The 19,740-nt window shown below is 43.0% G+C and overlaps 1 protein-coding gene across 3 annotated transcripts in view; it reads left to right on the top strand.

Annotated features, from left to right (window-relative positions):
- The window catches only part of ASTN2 (astrotactin 2), an 834,050-nt gene that overhangs the window by 256,719 nt on the left and 557,591 nt on the right, over positions 1–19,740 (top strand). The gene's annotated exons all lie outside the window — the stretch shown is intronic.

Raw genomic sequence — 19,740 nt, 5'->3', positions numbered from 1 at the left:
TAGGAGCTAAGAACATGGCTGCTCACCCTTACTTGGCACTGCAGGTTAGACTGGGGAAGTGTATTCCTAGGGAAGCCAAGGTTCAACCTGAAACAAGCCGACCTTGGAGAAGAGGGCTCAGGAAACGCGAGGCGAGTGGTGGGTAGCGGAGAATAGGAGGTGTTACAGCCCCCATTATAGTCTCTTCCTTGCTTCACTTCTCACGTTACTACTCTGTGTCCCAGAGGATTTGAATTGAAAAATAAGCAAGATGCCAGGAACATACAGTCTTTTACATTGGTTGGCACTTTACAAAACATTAGTAATACCCATTGTCTCTGTTTCCTTATTGACGGAGGGCTCACTGTGTGCCAGTCACCATGCCTGTTTATTTCCACTACATCTAATTAAATATGCACAGTGTCCCCGTAAGGTCCATATTACTACTACCTCTACACAGGTGAGAAAATTGAGGATGTCTAGGCAAGGTCTACTTGCCAAAGGTCACATACCCAGTCAGTGGCACAGCCTGGATTTGAATCCAGGTAAGCTGAACCCCTGAAGCCCAGGCACTTAGTGTGGGACTCCCTCTTGGAAGCCAGCTCCTAGAGCACAGAGTGGGAGCTCAGACCCTGTCCATGGTCCTACTCTGCATCCCACTTGCCCTACAGCGATGCTCAAAGGGCAGTTCTTTGACAGGCAACCTGGGCACTCCCTGAGAACTTGATAGAGATGCAGATTCTCAGGTCCCGTCATTGGGGGAGCCTATAATCTGTTTTCTCAGCTTCCTGGGTGACGCTGCTGTGTTATTGAGAGACAGCCTCTCTAATCCTTGATTCTTTTATCGTGGAACTTCAGGGCACGGGGCCCTGCAGAACACTGAGGCCAGCCCCTTTGGAGCTTGTCCGTTCCTCTAGTGTCTGTTTTTTGCTCCTATTTTATCTCACCCAGCCATCAAGACCAGCTTGAAAGGGCTGGCGCTCTCGAAGCTTTGTGAGCAGGCTCCAGGGAACTGGGCTGAGTTTCATGTGGGGTGTTGAGCTGCAATGTGTGAGTGAAGCACTAACCGTGGTCTTTGTTTGCTTCTGCTTCATAAACCCTCCACTGACAACCATACCCTGGCATAGGGCATGCCTTGTTGACAGCGTGCAGGCTGTTGTTTGGGTTGGTGTTGAGCGAGCAAGGGGAAGGGATCTTGCTGTCTCTGTGCCAAGTCCCTGACTGGCCACTCAGGTCATGCAGAAGTTAGGGCTTACTTGACGCTTTCTCCTTCCCACACAGTGAGTGGCAGGTGCATCTTGGAGGTGTCCCCATTGAGCTTATATTCCTATGCAGGGTCAGTATCTATTTGTCAATCCAGCCTGGCTTTTTCCCTGCCTACCCCCAGGTGGCCATGGGTAAAAAGTGAGTGGAAAGTTCCAGCACAGAAAAGTAAACCACATGGGATCTGGGCTGTCCCTATTTGGACCCTATTTGGACCTGACCCTATTTGGACCTGATCTTGAATGTGCCATTTCTGTTTTATAATGAGACCACAATCTTCCTTGTGACTTGGTGGCCTGAGAGAATCCAGCTCACGGTGGGCAGCTCTGACTTCCTGGTCTCACAATAGAACCCTGAAGCAAACCTGGAATTTTCTCTCTTCCTCTTTGCTGCAGATGGCATGGCCTTACTGAAGACACTTGTGGGGTGCTACATTATGGGTCTCCTAATTGGTACCTGCCATAAGCACCTCATAGTCCCTCATAAGTCTCCTCATACCCCCATAAGTCAAGCAATGGGTCTGGATCATGTGGGGCAACTGGCATCATTGGCACTATAGCCTGATCCCTTGCAGAGCCTTCTCTTGCTCTGGGACCTCCCACCCCCACTCCAAGCTGGCAGCCAACCATGCACTGGAGATAAGGGTCAAGGAATTCCTCAGTGTGTAATATGCTGCTTGCAGAGCCAAGGGGCCAGCCAGCATTCTGCTTGCTTTTTTTTTTTTTTTTTTAAGATTTATTTATTTATACAAGAACCGGGGTACAGGCCAGATGTGTGGGAGGGTGAGAGGATTCACCAGAGACAGAGTGGGGAACAGAACAGGCAAACTGACTGAATACACTGCTGAGGGGAGCAGCGGGGGAGACAGGAGAGGTTTACTTGCCATGTGGGTTGCTCCGAGGCCAGCGGGGATCGAACTGGCACTGCAGAGGCTGCAGACAGCACCACACCACTGCACTCAACTGCCTGCGCCACCAGGGAGGCCCCCAGCATCTGGCTTTCTTCCTGGAGTTTTGACATATAAGATGTAGGAGTCCCTTCTCTATTTGAGCACAGGTGTATGGCATGCCATAGACCACTGAACCCTAAAATCTACATTGATAAGGAACGCCTCCAATTCTTCATAGAACTTATCTCCTATCTTCTGGAACACATATATCTTATCAAACACTTAAAGGTACTTCCCCTTTTTTGTTCAGCTGTTCCCAATTGCCTGATGCATCAACAGAGTGGGCAAGTGTGACATTATACAAAATGCCCAGGTGAGCCATTTCCCCTCTGGACAGCTGTGGTAAAGATCAGGGCATTTAACACAGCCCTGGGGCCAGGCTGTGGGTGTGCAGTGGTCCCATACCACATGCATGAAAACTGCTTTCAATCCTCTTTCTAGATAGAAATGGAAGCAAACTTATTTTCCAGATCAGTGACCACAGACTATGTACCTAAGGCTGTGCTAATTGATGTAGTGGAGACACCGCATCTGGCAGGTCCAATTGAGCCTACAATTGGCTCGAGGTTGATTGCTCACGGTCATCTTCCTGGACCTGTCTGCATGTTTAAGGGACCGGGTAGGTGAATTCAATGGAGATACACTGCAGGCCGCCGCCCCTGCATCTTCTGGGTTTAAGAGATCACTTATCATGCCCACTACCCTCAGGATGAGATGTTGGTTTTGCTTTCCTCTCTTGGTTGGGAATGTAAATGCCTCCATTTTCTTTCCCCACTTCTGTAGTTTTACTCGGAGATCACAGAAACAGTGGGGTGATGGTGATATACATTATACCTCCAGGGATTGGGAAAATCTCATGTCTTCGTGAGTTGGACCTTGGCCTGAACTCCATCCTATTTCCTGGTGGCTCATCCATCACCCCCCATCTGAGCCCTCAGTGCCTGGGATTAATGTCACCTCACATTCAGCCATCTTTGAAAAATCAGGCTATTCCTCTTGCTGGGGATATGGTTACCTAAAATCTTTGGCCACAGGTCTTGGAAGAACTATGACTGTGTTGACTTGCTGTGGCGCTGTGACTGACAGGAGAGCCAGGCTGGCCTTTCGTGAGTGGGTTTGGGTCTGAGAATGGGTTCTGGACCAGAAACTGGGCAAGAATTAGATACTCAGCAACCCTTGCCAGCTTAACAGAATGACTCCTCTTGCAGGAAGTGGAGGGCACGTGTGTGGGAAGGTGGGACGCTCAGCTGTTCGCAAACAGACATGATTTAGCTCTCCTATGAGCCTCCACCTTCCCAGTTTCATGATTGTGTGCCCCTCCCCCATATCCAAGAGGAGCCAAAATATTTTGTAATTGTTCAGGATTTCACAATTACATAATCTCTGAATTCAAGTCACTTCCTTGAATGTGAAGTGGAGCTGTGCATGCTAGGGAATCACCCTGTCTGCATTCCTGCTCTCATCTGTTCACTTCCACCTGGCAAACTCTACCCACAATCCACCCACAGAAAAGCTTCTGAAGTCAGCCTGTCTCCTGCCAGGGAAAGTAGGGGTAACAGACAAGTCACAATTTGTGTTAGCCACTAATACCTCATCTCAGAAAGAGCTGCTGGAGCAGGAATCAGAGTTCTGACCTCTCATATTGTAAAACTTTTATAACTTTAAAAGAGCCAAATAATTTAAGTATTTTTTTTTTTTTCAAAATCACACAGTGAGGAAGAGGCTAAGCTCAAATTAGTCCCAGGCACATGTTCTTTCCAGCATGGGTAAGGGTAGGCTTTGTCATGGGCCGTGGCTTGGAAAACTCTGGAACCAAAGGTGAGGGAATAAGGTGAGGGGAACTGAGATCCTTGGAGGCCTCTTTCCAAGCTTGTGTTCCCTCAGAACAGGCCCGACTCCTCTGTCAGCACAACTGGTCCTGACTGCTCTGGCCCTAGCCCTCGTTCCCTACACCTGAAACCATTTCCTGGGAAATCCAGAGCAATTTGGGAAATAACACACTGTGTCTGCAAAATGAAAATCGTTTTTTTTTTTCATTTCCTTCATTTCCCCGGAGACTTTCTCATAGAACCACATAGGCAAGTTCCTAAAATGTGTATGTGTTTGCAAGAGATTTCCCAACCTATAGGCAAATGCTCTCCTCTCTGGAGGAGCCAGGCAGAACTGATACTGGGGAATCTTCCCTGCAGCTCTAACCTTTTGGACTTTGTGCATGTTTTCCTATGCATTGTCTATTCATTTATTGCACAAATATTTATTGAGTGCCTTCTATGCGTCACACCCTTCACTAAGTCAAGCGTATGGTGATGACAGAGATTCTAACCCCTTTTCTATTCTTAAGCAACAGGAAAAGATAGCACTTTATCTCATGTAGCAATAAATGTGAAGAAAAATAGAACATGGTATTCAGATACTGGTCATGGAGAGCTTCTTGGAGGAGGTGGCACTTGAGCAGAGACCTGTATGAAGTGGAGAAGAACACTGGTTTTTGTTACTACCTACCATGCATCAGGTACCACACCTAGCTAAGGGAGAAGAAAAGCTCCTGTCCACATTTTGAGACAATGTGGGAAAATTCTGCCTTTTCCAACAGAGTCCTGATTCTTTCAACCCTTTCCTAAAACAGCTTTAGTGTGTATTAGAGCAGGTTTCTTTTTCTAACTTTTATTTTCCCCTCTCTCCCTGAGCTATTTAAAACCCTCAACGTGTCCAAGGGAAAAAAGGAATGCAAGTAAAAATTGAATTTAGTTCATTTCACTTGAATCTGAGCTCATTAAATTTGGTGTTTGCATGGAGTCCTTCACGTGTCAACCACAGAGTCCTAGAACTTCCCCACAGAAGGGGAAACTAAGGCTCCTCGCCCTGGTCTCTCTTCTTCATCCTGAGACTTTAATTGCTATGAAATCACCACCATCACCACCAGTCATCATTTTCAAGTGGTACCATATTGTCTGAAAGAGGTGCAGGGAAAGACTGATGGGTGTAGAGACTCCAATGGTTGCAGGGTGGCTCTTTAATGTCACTCCCTAAACACATGGCTACCAGAGGACCTGCAAATTCTGCTTATATAATCAAGTTAAAAGGATGTACTTAAGGCATGAATGGGAAAGTGCTTTATTTTTCCAATAACTGGATTTTCCTGGTCCCCTACACATACACACACACACACACACACACACACACACACACACACACACACACACACACTTTATGCAGAGGGCCACAATCATCTGAGTGATTCCACTGACCACAGAGCAGTATTTGCCCGGGTGGTGTTGAATCCTGGCCAAGCCTGATTGGAGAAGAGGGATTTGGCAGATATGCTGAAGCCAAACTGCCACTGTTGCCTCCCAGCATGCCATTTTCTGTCCTTGCACTCAGCAGAATGAGAAGCTGATGTTGAGATCCTGTACTTTGCCCTTGTCTCCTAATATGTTGGTGCAAAGTGACAAAGATTTTTCAAGTGGAAGTTCCTTGAGCCTTGTTCTTGATGACCTGTTTGCCTATTGTTTTTATTGTCCTGTGGTCTCACGGCACACAGCAGATGAACACTGTAGTGACTCCATCATGGTTCAGAAGTGCCTATGTTTCACCAGGATTGACAGAGGTCACAAGAAACTTTGCGCAGCTGCCCACATTCTGCTTTCAGTTTTCTCCCATTCACTACAGAGCAAATCCAGGTGCTCTGTGTCTCTTGTGCCCTGATCTTTCTTCCACCCTCATGCCTCCCACTCCCTCCACACATCAGACCTGGAATCCCAACTATTCCCTCTAATCTCCATGAAAGGAGCAGCCCCATATACCCACTTCTGCAGTGGCCTAGCCTCCGAGCTGAACTTGACACATAGTAGATATTCAATAGTCTGATGAGCAAGCTTATCAATAAATGAGTGCAACAACACTGCAAGTATTTGATCAGTCCTTCAAAATTGATCACATTCTTTAAAAGTCTTTCAATGGTATTATGAGTAGATGGCATTAGAGATGGAAGACTTAAAGAATCTAAAAGAGGTCACAAGGCTCACCCAAGAACAATGATATAGTTTTTGTCACTGATGTTGTGGCTAAAAACAACTACTCTTACTTTACCCACAGTCTTGTGGGTCAGGAATTAGGGCTGGGTTGGTTGCGCTGGGCAGTCTTTGCTTGGAGTCTTGTGTGGTTACAGTCAAACAACAGGGGGCGGTACAGTCACCTGAGGGCTAGCTGGGCTGGATATCCAAAATAAGCCACTGACATGGTGAGTGGTTGATGCTAGTTGGTAGCTGGGCCTCAGCTGGGCTATTTTCTGAGGCTTCTATAAGTGCCCCCCCCCCAACATCATAGTCTCTGAGGTGTCTATAACTACTGTGAATGGGAACAAGCTGCTTTCTGTGCAACCCCCCAAAAAGAGCCATGTGAAGCTACATGACCTCCTCTGACCAAATCTTGAAGCACATTGTCTCACCTTGCTATTGTCCTAATAAAAGCAGTAGCAAGCACACCCCAAATCAAGGAGAGGAGATCCTACCTCTCAGTGTGAGGTATATTGGAGAATTGGGTGGGGGACTGTGTTTAAAACCATCCAAGTCACACAAAATTAAAGAAGCAAGACTCAGACTCCAAATATCCTGACTCCCAATCCAATCATTTTTTGCTACACCATGATGTATACATATGTGATGAATTTTGAATATACAAAACAATTCAGAGCTAATGCAGTGTATCAATGAAGGCTTCAGTTCCCCAGATAGCTGCAGGAAGAATGACTCTACTAAAAACACAATTTCTGATAAATTATTGAATTGTCTCTGTTCCAATTTCATGCATGGAATGTAGAGAAGTGCGAACACTTATTCCGCTGGGATTCCCTCTCTGTCCTTAAGTCTGACCAACAAGAAGAGCATTATTTGGAAACAATTTATCTTAGACTAAAATGTGTTTTTGAGTCATGCATTGAACCGGGAACAGGTTGCTGGCCTTCATCTGATAAATGCCACCGACAAGTTTATTTTTTTTTTAATTTAAAATGATTCATGTTCATTAAAGAGAGTTTTCCCCCTCCAGGATCACAAGGATTTTTCTCCTGTTTCCTTTTGGAAGGTTTATAGTTTTAGTACTGCGATCCATTGTGAATGAATGTGTATCTGTGGCGTGAACTAAGGATCTGTGTTCATTTCTTTGAGCATATGGCTCCCTGGTTGTTCCAGCACCATTTGTTGAAAAACGTTTTCTTTTTCAACAAATTATCAAAAATCAGTTGTGTGTATATTTTGAACTCTCTGTTCCATTTCATAGTTGTACATGCCTGTCCGTTAGCCAATAAAACACTGTCTTGATTACTTGTGTTTTATACTAAACCTTGAAAATAGGTAGAAAATGTCCTCCAGTTTTGTTCTATTTTTACATTGCTTGGCTCTTCTAGGTTACCTGTACAGCTAGATAAATTTTAGAATCACTTTGTCAATTTATATCCCTCCAAAAAGCCTGCTGGAATTAGAATTAGAATTACACTTAACCTACAGAAAAATCGAAGGAGGGGGAGGGAGAATGATCTCTTAACAATATTGAATCTAGCAATCTACAAGCATGGTGTATATCTCTGTATTTATTTAGGTTCTCTTTCATCCCTCTTAGCAGTTTTCTTCTATTTTCATTGAAGAGATCTTGTGTGCCTTTTGTTAAACTTATTAAGTAGTTTAGAATTTCTTGTATTATTGTAAATGAAATTGTTTTTGAAATTTCATTTTCCAATTGTTTGCTGCCTATATATAAAAATACAATTAACCTTTTATATTAACCTTTATCTTCTACCGTAGTAGAGTCACTTATTCTGATAGTTATTGTGTGGCTTCTTTGTGATTCTTTTTCTAAATAATCATATCATCTGCAAACAATATTTTCAGTTCTCTAATCTTTGTGCTTTTTCTTGCCATCTTGAAATGGCTTGAGTGTGGTTTCTCTTAATGTTTTATTTTCAGCTGTTTGATTATAAGTACAGACTTTTTTTCTTTTCCCATGTTACTTTGTCAGGTGTTTCCTGAGCTCTGTGAATTCGCTCACTTATAGCTTATGCTGAATTTGGTAAAATCTGCCACTATTTCTTTAAATGTTTTAGTTCTTACCCTGTTCTCTTTCCTTGTCTTCTGCAACTCCAATTATCTATATTTAGAACTTTTGGTATTATCCATGGATCCTTCAGATACTGTTTAATTTTTTAAATCTCCTGTTTCCCTTGTTCAGATTAGAACTTTTTTTATTAATCTTCAAGGTCACTGATTATATCTGTCATCTCCATTCTATTAAGCTCTTCCAGTGATTTTCAAATTTCATGTGTTTTTTTTCATTTTTCTGTCTTAAAATCTTCATTTGCTTATATATATATATATATATATACACACACATGTGTGTGCGTGTAATTTTCCTGTTAATAATTTTTACATTTTTATTTGTTGTCTTCTCTTTTACCTAATTGAGCACAATGGTAGCAGTGGTGTTAAAGTCTTTGTCCATCTGGACCGTCTTAAGCTTCGTCTTTGCTAAGTGTCTGCCCCTCAGGATAAAACTCTTGTTTCACCACCACTAGAGTAATTTGGGGTTGAATTCTGGAAATGGTGCATTTATTGTATAACGATTTTAGGATTCTGTTTTTCAAAGAATGCCAGTGTTTGGTTTATGTAGGCAGTGAACTTGGTTAGACCCACACCTTGCCTGGGTTGAGCAGAAGAACAGACCTTGGTTACTTCCTTTGTCTGAGCTGCTGGGAGTTTGTGTCACACATGTGTGGCTTGGAGGTCATCCAGAGATGTGACAGAGATTGTCCATGGGTTGGGAGACCTTCAGTGGGTCTCTCCTTCTCTGGAGTTTTCCTCACTCCCTGGTGGCCTTGTTTGATCTGTGACTTGTCCACTGCACCCTCCATCCAGAAAGACAGCAGACTTCTCTTGGTCTTTTGGTCTCCCTGAGCTCTACTGAAATGATGACCCAGCTCAGGACAACATAGGAAGATGGGAAATTTACCCTGCTACATGCTTCCTCCAAGTGCCAACTGCTTTCCAATACGTACCTGCTTCTAGCTCCTTCCCAAAGCCCTCAGATAATCTGTGTGTATGTTTTGTCCAGAATTTATTATTGTTCCCTGCTAGAGGGAGGAGTTGTATCATGCCTTCATATCAGAAGCAGAAGTTCTATCTTCAATGGTAATGAGTTTACTCTTATAGTATTTATGTTTTTCACCCCTTTCTTAAAATTAGAATTAGACCTAATTCATTGTCATCCAGGCTCATGTCATATTCCAACATAATTAGACATGTATGTCCAGTTGTACATGAAGATTGTTATTTTCCACATTTTTATAAATAATAGTGCAATGAGTATAGTGTTGCATAAACTGTTTTCTATATTTGGGATGGTTTCCTTAGGGTGAATCCCCAAAAGTGGGTCAAAAGGGAATGGCATTTTTAAGGCTCCTTTTTATCATGCCAACTTGCTTCCCAAAAGGGCCCTGCAAATTTGCACAGCTTGCAACAATTTAGGAAAATGATCATTTCATAAAACCCTTGCCAGCACTGGATATTATTAAACCAAAAAAAGCCCCAGCATTTCTGCTTCAAAAGATGAAAAATCATAACCAGGAATTTATGAACACATGCACACATAATATTTAAATACCAGAGTATAGACTTTTCTGGTTCTATAACTAGAGACTCTAAAAATGAAATAGATGTACGACAGAGAGGAAGATTCTGAACAACAAAATCCCAAACAAAATAATCACAGAGGTTTACAGTGAAGGAGGAATTTAGGAGACTTACAGGGAAAAGCATATTTATATAGGAAATTAAAAGAAAAAAGTCCAAAAATATATAACAATTTAGCCCAAATTTATGAAAATACTACCAGAAAAAGCTGACACTTCAAATTTGTCAAACAGGGCGGGAAAATTTGAAAGCAAACAAACAAAAATAAAACCAGCTTTTAAAATTGATTTAGAAACAATAAAAACAAGAAAATGATTGTCCCATTGCATGAAGCAACTGAAACCTTATTACAAGATGAAAGTATAAAACTAAATTTATTCTGAATCTGTCAGATTGGTCACTTATCAAGAAAAAAAATCTGAAAACTAGCAAAGGGAGAATAAAGATGGTTCAGGAGAAATAGAGTTCTAGCACACAGCAGAGACACTGTGAACTTACTCTGAAGTGTCTGCATCAGTTTCAGTCGTCTCCAGACACAAACAAATTACTTTTCCAGGGCTAAGTAATTTGATGATATGTTTCCAGAACCATAGACATAGTTTTTCTCTTGGAAGAATCAAAGTAGTTTAGAGACACTTGCAAAATTCTGAAGAAGGGCAACTCTTACCCTGCTCCTAAATGGTTGGTGAGGCACTTTTGACACTTGATTTTGATTCTCAAGAACAATGAGGTGAGTTGGTGAAATTTACTTAATGAGTCTGAGGGGAGGGAAATTGGTGAACACTAGATTCGTCATGGGTTCCCTAAGAATAAATCATGCCACGTGAACTGCATTTCTTCTTTGCCCAGGTAGCTTAGGGAGGTGCCACAGATGTAAGATGTCTTAATGGCAATGAGATATTTGACAAATCTCATATATTTTGCATCCATTCATTTGAGCAGTCTATCTTTCCAATTAAGCACAACTTCTAAGAAGGAGTATTTCTGTTTTACTCCCTAGTTTCTGTCACTTCCTAGCACCTTATAGACTCTCAACAGATACTTATTGAATGAAATTTCTATAGGGTAAAATCATAGAGTGTTGATAGGATTGTCAAAAGTTTCATTTTTATTACATGGTGCCAAAACACTTTCATTAAGGGACATAGATCAATCTGATGGGAGTTCTATTGCCATAAGCTATCAAGTCCTAATGTCCATCTAGTTCTTTTCAACACAGATGTCATTTCTATATAGATGGGAAGACCTGGTTTGGGATACTGTGAATAGCAAGGACCATAGGTTAGTCTTGTGTAACCATGCCGAAGACCATGCCTACAAACATCAATTTCTTAATATTTAAAACAAGGATATCAATATCAACATAATTATATTCACATGAGCTAAAGAGTTTTATTATGCACAAACTTTTAGTCCTGTGTTTTGACATATTGTAGACACTTAGTAACAATAAATTATTTTTCTTGCTTTCTGTTCCTTTTTGTATAAACCCAATTCATAGGTGGCCTATTGTCAGGGAATAGTGAAAATTTGAGATCCCAGATTTAGGACAAACCATATCACGAGATACTACAAGAAAGGGCTGAAATACAGATATAATTTAGTAGTATAAAATGTTCTTTACTTCCTTTTAGAAAAAATCAATTCTGTAAATACAGGATGGCGAAGACCAGATTTATTTGCAGTGCATGTGAACAAAGAACTGAGGGCACATGTAAACAACTCATCTGCCAGTTAAGTGGAAGCAGTCCTGTGTACATCACTGTCATTCTCGCGTTCAAGAGGAATGATCCACTTCTGCTCTGTGTGAGTCAGATCACACCTTGGTTATCAAGTCTAGTTCTGAACCGCGAAATCTATAAGGGACTTGAGCCAATTGGAGTATGTTGAAATAATCTGACCCAAAGAAATTGAAATGTGGGAAACATATCAAAATCCCTAAGATTTGAAATCAATGATGTAATACCTGATGTTAATAGAGGATACAGAGAAATAGTTATTCTTATGCACAGCCAATCAAGGTGAAATTGGGATAACCTTTCTGGAGGACATCTTGACAATGTGGATCAAAACCTCTAAATACATCAATCCTCTTTGATCCAGCATTTTGTCTTTTTATGCTCAAGAAATGTTTACATCTGGATGCACAGAAATGTGTAGAAATATTTATCTTTAGTAATGTGTGATGCGGTATTACAAAGAATAATTGGAAGCAATAGAAAGTTTAGACAATAGGGGACTGGTTAAATAAATGATGATAGATTGATACAGTGGAGTATATTTCAGGCATTAGACACTATTAGAGGTGAATACTTAATGACATGGAAAAATACATATGACATATTTTAGTTGGTTCTATTTTAATTCCACAAGCAATCTCAGCTCATTTTGAAAAAAAAATGAGAAAAATGAAGGTAAACAAAAAGAACAAAATTTCAATATTCATAGAAAGTCACTGTTAACATTTTATTGGGTATAGGTTTAGATACACACACACACACACACACATATATATATACACTTAACTCTAGAGATCTGGATATATACATCATATGTAAATTATATATTAGTAAAAGTGTCCAATATAGTTGTAGTCCAACTGACATAAATTTGTTCTCACATAAATGAATGAAATCAATAGATACATAGATATTTTTAAACAAAGCAAAGCTCACAAGATGTACTCAAGTTACAAGACAATAAAACCCAGTTGTAAAAATGTATGCCTATAAATTTATGCTTAGAAACTAGAAATTGGAAATAAGGGAACTCAGTTGGGAATGGTAATACTTGACTTGATTATTGTTTCTCTCTTTGTGTTTCCTTCCTTTTATTTCTAATTTTCTACGATAAATGTGTATTGACTTTGTAATCCAAAATAATCATAATTTTATCAAGCATAAGGTATTAAGGATGGCTAAGTGTGTTTGGAATATTTAGCTTGGATGGAAAGATTATTAATGGGCACACAGGAGTCTTCAGATAGCAGAGGCCCGTTATATGGTGTAAGGAATAATCCAGACTTGCGATTCCAAAGGACCAGACAGAAAGTGGAGAGTGGAAATTACAGCCAATTTAATTCCTGGCAAACCTCACAAATCCGGATATGATCTCTTAATCTATTACGTCCCCTGGTCCTGCCCCTATACCCTAGTCACTCCTCTGTCATTATGAATGCTGTGATCTTGAGTGTCTCTGATCCCAAGTCTCCTCATCTTTTAATGGGATCACAATGCTCATCTCATCCAATTATAGTGAAGGTCAAATGGGCTGCTGTCTTTGGGAAGAAAATAAAGGTATGAAGTGTTATGCAACCTTTGCTAGAAGTTAATGTTTTCTGTTTGTTCAGTCATGCAGTGACTGAAAGGACAGGAAATGTGGATGGTGACAGAAAGGACACAGGACTTCATTCTCTGGATACCTGGTTCATCTTTCCGCTGCCCAGGGCTGCCATAGGCTGACAGCTTGGAAGGCGTGTGTTTTTTTTTTTTTTTTTTTGTAAGAATGGAAGGAGCATAGCTTACCACCCCAAATGTCATGCCTTCACACCACCACAAGCTTTTATGCTCATGAACTCTAGAAGTCAGATATTCATAAGGGCAAAGGGGAGATGGGTTGTCTTAGTTCCTCAATGACTGAGCCTCAGGTGGGGACACTCAAACATCTGTGAGTGACACAGATGTTTGGAGGCTGGAATCAACTAGATGCTTCTTCTCTCAGGTGTTCTGACACCTGGGCCAGGATGTCTTGAAAGCTGGGCTCAGCTGGGGCTATTGACTAGATCACTTCAACTAGGCCTCTCCATTTGACTGAGACTTCACAGTGCAGAGGCAGGTTTACAAAGAGGAAACAAGTGGCTAGATGGTTGGTATTTCAAGAGAATCAGATGAAAGGTGCATGGCCTTCCATGACCCAGTCCTGAGGGTCGTGCAGAGAAACAGCCTGGCCACCTCTTTATTACAGCACCTCCCTAAGAGAGCCCCAAATCAAGGGGAAGGAAATTAGAACCCACCTTTGATGGGGAAGTAGCAAAGGTCACATTGCAGAAGAGACTGAGGTGGGAGATTTTGTTATAGCTGCCTTTGGAAAACACAGCCTCCCACAGGAATGTTGTAGAAGGTGAAGCTTTACTTTTATGAGCTATTGAGTTAAGCTTGATTAGAGAGTTTCTTCTGCCTCTTAGTTCTTTAAGGCAAATTTTGGGGATAAATTGACCTGTCCCCTCTCTTGAGTGGTGGGATAATCACCTCTGGGATGGCAGTATTGTAGTGAAGGTCAAGTGAGGAATGAGCTTAAACTGTAGCCATAAGGAGAATCTGTGTTTTTAAAAGTAAGCATAATTTTTATTAAGTGTCTTATTTTATTAACAAGCATTATATCATCATGGAAGGAAAATTATAGAATGCAGATAGCAGCAAGAAGAAAAAATATAAACATCTAATTTTAAAATTACTACCGAGAGCAGAACCACTAAAGCCCCATAATACATTCTCTTTGCTATCTTTTTATGTGTATGTATATATGCCTGCATTTACATACAGAATATGGTCATTTTGTGCTTACAGTTTTGCCATATGCTTTTAAAAACCTAGTTCATAACCTCAGTTCATGAACATTGCAGAATGATTTTTTACTTTTCCTCTTCTTTTTTTTTAAAGATTTATGTATTTATACAAGCACTGGGTACAGTCAGAAGTGCAGGAGGGTGAGAGAATTCACCAGAGCCAGAGCTGGGAGCAGAACAGGCAGACTGACGAAGTACGCTGCTGAGGGGAGCAGCGGGCATGGCAGGAGAGGTCCGCATGCCATGTGGGACCCTCGCCGGCAGCCAGGGATCGAACAGGCGCTGCAGAGGCTGTGGGCAGCTTTGCAGCACAGCGCTCAACCACTGCGCCACCGGGGAGGCCCTCCTCTTCTTTATTTTTTTATTTTTTACGCTGAAATATATTCACCTTTTAGTACACGCACTCAGTGGCCTTCACACCAAATATCAGCAACTATGTGTTAATTCCACAAGTGGAATCCAGCTTTGCATTTTCTCTGTGTACTCTTTCACCCCACAACATCATGGAGAAGTTTGCGTGTCAGTAAATATAGATTCATGCCACTGTATTTAAAGGCCTCATGAATGTCTATTGGAGAGAGATGGCATCACTTTTTTTTTTAATCAGTTACCTATAAATGGGCTTTGGTCAATTTTGGTCCAAAATTATAAACAGTCATGTTTAGTCATACTTAACTATAAACACATTTAACAATAAAGACCAGTTTAAAAAATTCAACGCAGATCCCAGGAATGCAGCAGAATCTTTTTTTGGGGGTTAGTAAAGCAGGACTTAAAGCCAGGTCTAGCCACATAGCTGCTGTGTGACAGCAGGCGTGGAGCTCTGCTTCTCAGCCTGTTTCCCCACTGGGGAGTAGGAATGCTGTGTAGAGACTCCTCTGAGCAAAATGCCCAGGCCCATAGCAGCTGCCCCATGACAGAGCAGCTTTGGCCAGAGCATCTCCCAGCGGCGGATGATTGTGGCCATCCACAGTTAGCCCTAGAAGTCAGAGCAGCTGGGACTAGAGTGGCTTAGGGGGCATGGGATGTTTCAGCCATTTCTGTCCTCTTCCCTTGACTGGCACTATTTGTATTCCCCGGACAGTTGGGGGTCAGATGGGACTTTGCATTCCCAAGCTACATATTTCTCTATCTGGTGCAGTTCTGGGCAATCTAAAAATGCAATATCGCTGTCACTGGCACGAGGAAGACATGGAGCCAGAATAATTTAACATGTCACCACCATCCATCATGATAGCGAGTGTGTGGAGATGGCAAGAGGCAGCGTAAGCCCACCAGAGGAGGCAGAGCAGGGCTGTGGATAGGGAAGCCCAGTCAGAAGTCTGATGGTTGCAAAGAAGATCAAGGAGTGAGTCCTCACAGGCGCAGCAGAGGCCAGGCTTCCTGCCTCCTGCCCAGCCTTCCCATAATATGACTCTCAGGTTGTTTGAAGGCTGACTCATCTCACGGCCAACCTGGGGTCAGGTCCCTGGTTTATTCCCAATCCCATCCCAAATGGCTGTGATCCCGGGACAGCCTCTAAAATACCTCTGACTACCTCAGTTTATCTTTTAGCAAAATTGAGAGAGAAATGGCCAGAGAGAGGCTTAGCATCATGCCCAGAATGTCTTCGTGGCTGCCCTACTAGAAAGAGAGCTCCGGGAAGTCAGGGAGTTTGCCTCTGGTTAATGCACTGCTTTATCCTCAGAGCCTTGAACAGTGTGCTAAGGCCTGGGCCCTTGATAAGTCATAGTTGATGGATGAACAAGTGAGTGAGTGTTGTCGGCATTATGGAGGTGACCACTGGCTCCAGGGCAGATGAAAATGCCACCCTCTGTGTCCTCCAGCACTGGGCTCAGGACTCAGGAGGCTGAGACTTGACCCCATCAGCACAACTCTGTCCTCTGTGTCTCAGCTGCCCCTCCGCCTTTCCAGCTCTCACATCCCCCCACTCTACAGTTCTATCCTCAGTGATGCAAAGTGAAGAGGGTGTCTTCTTTTTTACTTTTTATTTGTTGAAGTAAAATTCACCTAAAGTTAGCCATTAACCATTCTAAAGTATGTATTTCAGTTCCCATTCGAACATTCACAAGGCTGTGGAACTATCACCTCTATCCACTTCCAAGATGTTCTCATCACCCCGAAAGAAAAGCCCATACTCATTAGCAGTCTCTCCTTATTCCTCTCCTCCCTCTGTCCAGCCCTGAACACTGTATTTTCTGTCTCTTTAGGTTTACTTATTCTGGATGTTTTATATCAATGAAGTCGTGTAATATGTGACCTTTCATACTGACTTCCTTCACTTAGCAAAATTTTGCAAATTTCATCCCATTGTCACATGTCTATTGTCCTTTTAATAGCTGAATAATAGTCCATTGTGTGGATGGACACCTTTTGTTTATCTGTTCATAAGTAGATGGATACTTGGGATATCTCCACCCTTTTGCTATTGTAAATAGTGCTGCTAGGAACCTTTGTGTACAGATATTTCTTTAAATTCTCTATTCAAATAATGTCCAGCAGGATTGCTGGGTCCTATGCTACTCTGTGTTTAATTTTGGGGAACTGCCCAACTGTTTCCGCAGTGGCAGCACCATTTTTCATTCCTGACACCAACGGGTGGGGGTTCCAATTTCTCTTTTCCGACACCTGTTATTTCCCCATTATTTTCAGTATGGCCTCCCTAATGGAATGAAAGTAGTGACCTCGTTGAGGCTCGGCTTTGCATTTTCCTGGAGGGTCATGATGGATCTTCTCATGAGAACGAAGGGTTTGTGAATCAGACAAAAGCCAAGTTGAAATTGGAGGGCTTGGCCCTTTGCAATTTGTGTGATCTGGAAGAAGCAGCAGTGAATCTGAGTGTTGGCTTGCCCTGTAGCACAGTGGAACTGAGCCTTACCTGTCTGAGCACTCAGGAGATGTCCGCTGGACCCTGTATTTCAGCTGCCCAGGGTAGCTGTCCTCACCATGCTCTGTGTTCGGCATCCCTCTGCCTGCTTCCTCCCTCCTCCTCTCCCTCCTCCACACCCACCACCCGCTTCCACCCTCCACCACCAACCACCAGAGACCCATAGAATGGGCTCAAGGAGGTGGCCCTCCATTCCATTGTTCCTGGCAATATCTGACCATTCCTTCTCCCTTGGTCCCTCAATGGACATACTCAGGCGGCCCATTGTAATTAATGGCTGCACTTTAGTGTGCGAAATCACCAATTTCACATGAAAATGCTAGCAGAGGGGGCCATTTCCCGTTCATCTGAATCATCTCCAAGTCAGTCCATAATTGGCCTGTGGCCCCTTCAGGTGGTGGACACTAAAGGGCTATGTGCCTTGGGTGGCTGCCACCTCCCTGAGATATCAGAGCAGCCAGGGGATCGCCCCACCCACAGGCATTACCATTTCTTCTAAACATAGACAGGCAGTGACTAAATGAGAAACATGCCCTCACCTTGCTGCTTTGCTCTTTGTGCTAAACGTTCGCAGATCATCTCCCTCATAGTGACCAGGTGAGCTGAGAATCATCGTCCCCCTTTAGAGATGAATCCAGAAAGGATAGGTGCCTTGTCCCAGCTCCCCCAACTAATTCATGAGACCTACGATTAGAACTCACGTCTCACTCCAGTATCCTCATTTCTTCCTGCTACATGAACCAGGAATTAAACCAATATAGAACCTGCTAGAATAAGTGCCTGAGGGCAGTTTCAGTGGCTGTTGTCTTTTATTAGAATCCGACCCATACCATTTATCATTCAAGTCACATTTTAAAAAAAGAACTCAACCCCTCAGTGGGCCTGTGACTTATTCATCTCTTTCCCATGCCCAGATCCTGCCCTTAATTATACTCAATAATATCTGTTGTATAAGTGCCTCAGGAACTGTTCTCTCCAAGTGCTAGGCACTTGCACTGCATACATTAAATATTTCGGTAATAATAATTTGATGTTAATTACATGTTAAAATGATAGTATTGGGGTATATCAGGTGAAGTAAAATATAATCTGGATTCTACCTGTTTGTTTTGGCCTCTTTAACTTTGTGACTAAACCGTCTCACATGGCAAGTATTCGTGCAGCAGATTTCTGTGTGTGGAGGCCAGTGCCTCAGAGCCTCAGCTTTCTCTCTGGAAATGGTCCTGAGGGCCAGAGGGCAGGGACAGATGTAGGGATCAATGGAGCTGTGAGGGTAGCAAGGGCCTGATGTCTGTGTGCTTGGACCTGCTGACTTTGGGAGCAGGATCTCCCCGAGCCCCATCAGAGCTCAAGTGAGACCAGAGGAAGCAAGCCTGGGGCACCTCACACCTGCACACCCCTCCCCAGGATATCTCAGCCACTGGGCGGGCTCTGCAGGTGGGCAGCCCTGATTTCAAACCCCGCTCCCTTCCTCCCTACCTCCCTGAGATGACGGATATTTATTCATCTGAAAAAGAAGGTCCATCCTGCCTTCCTTGCAGGATTGGCTGTGGGCAATCAGCGAGGTCTTTGCTTGTGTTTTATTGCCCAGCAGCAGAGAGACAGCAGGGCTAGACTGCAGCTTCTGTCTGCATCTGCATGTGGCTGTTCCCATTACAAGCTGTGGGACCCTGGGACATTGACTTAATAACCCTGTACCTTCATTTCCTCATCCATTAAAATGGGGGTGGAAATAGTTCCTGGCCTCTGAGGGTTATTGTAAAGATTCAACGAGTCAGTACACACGAACGCTTTAGCACAATGCCTGGCAGTGGATGGAGCTGTGCAAGGGCGAGCTCTCCTTATTATATGAGGATTGACACCCCCACTAAACTGTCCCACTAGGGAAAGAATCGCTGGAATCCTCTCCTCCATGGTCACCACAATGGATGAGTATAATGGGTCATTTGTTTGAAAGAAGAGGGAAGATACAGACGAGGGAAAAAGGAGGAAGGGAGGATTTAATTGGATGCTTGCGAGTACAGGGTTGGCCTAAAAGAGACATGTGCAGAGCTTGAGTTCTCCCAGGAGTAGATTCTTCCCTCTTCCTCTGCTGCCCAGGACATGGCAGGAAGTATGGCCAGTGCTGCTGCTTCATCAGACGCCTTCATTTTCCCCTTGGTGGAGAATTACACAGAGAACAAAGATATCCCATCCCCTCTCCCTCCTTCCCTGACACCTCCTTCATCCTTTCCTACCTTCTCCTCTTTTTTTTTTTTTTCTGCAACAGTAAAATATTAATTTAAAGAGCGCTTCAGGCCTCTGGAGACCTCTGCTCTTCCACTACTTCCAGCATCTCCATGGGGCTCCTGCCACTCCATTTCAAAGGTGAGCCTTTCAGCAGGGAACTGCACTAGGTAGGATCTGGGGTCTCCTGCCA

Source organism: Talpa occidentalis, unplaced genomic scaffold, assembly GCF_014898055.3.
Source record: "Talpa occidentalis isolate TD23 unplaced genomic scaffold, MPIMG_talOcc4v2.1 talOcc4.7, whole genome shotgun sequence".
NCBI lineage: Eukaryota > Metazoa > Chordata > Mammalia > Eulipotyphla > Talpidae > Talpa > Talpa occidentalis.
Note: the sequence above shows the minus strand (reverse complement) of the source record. Positions and strands in the feature narration are given on the sequence as shown.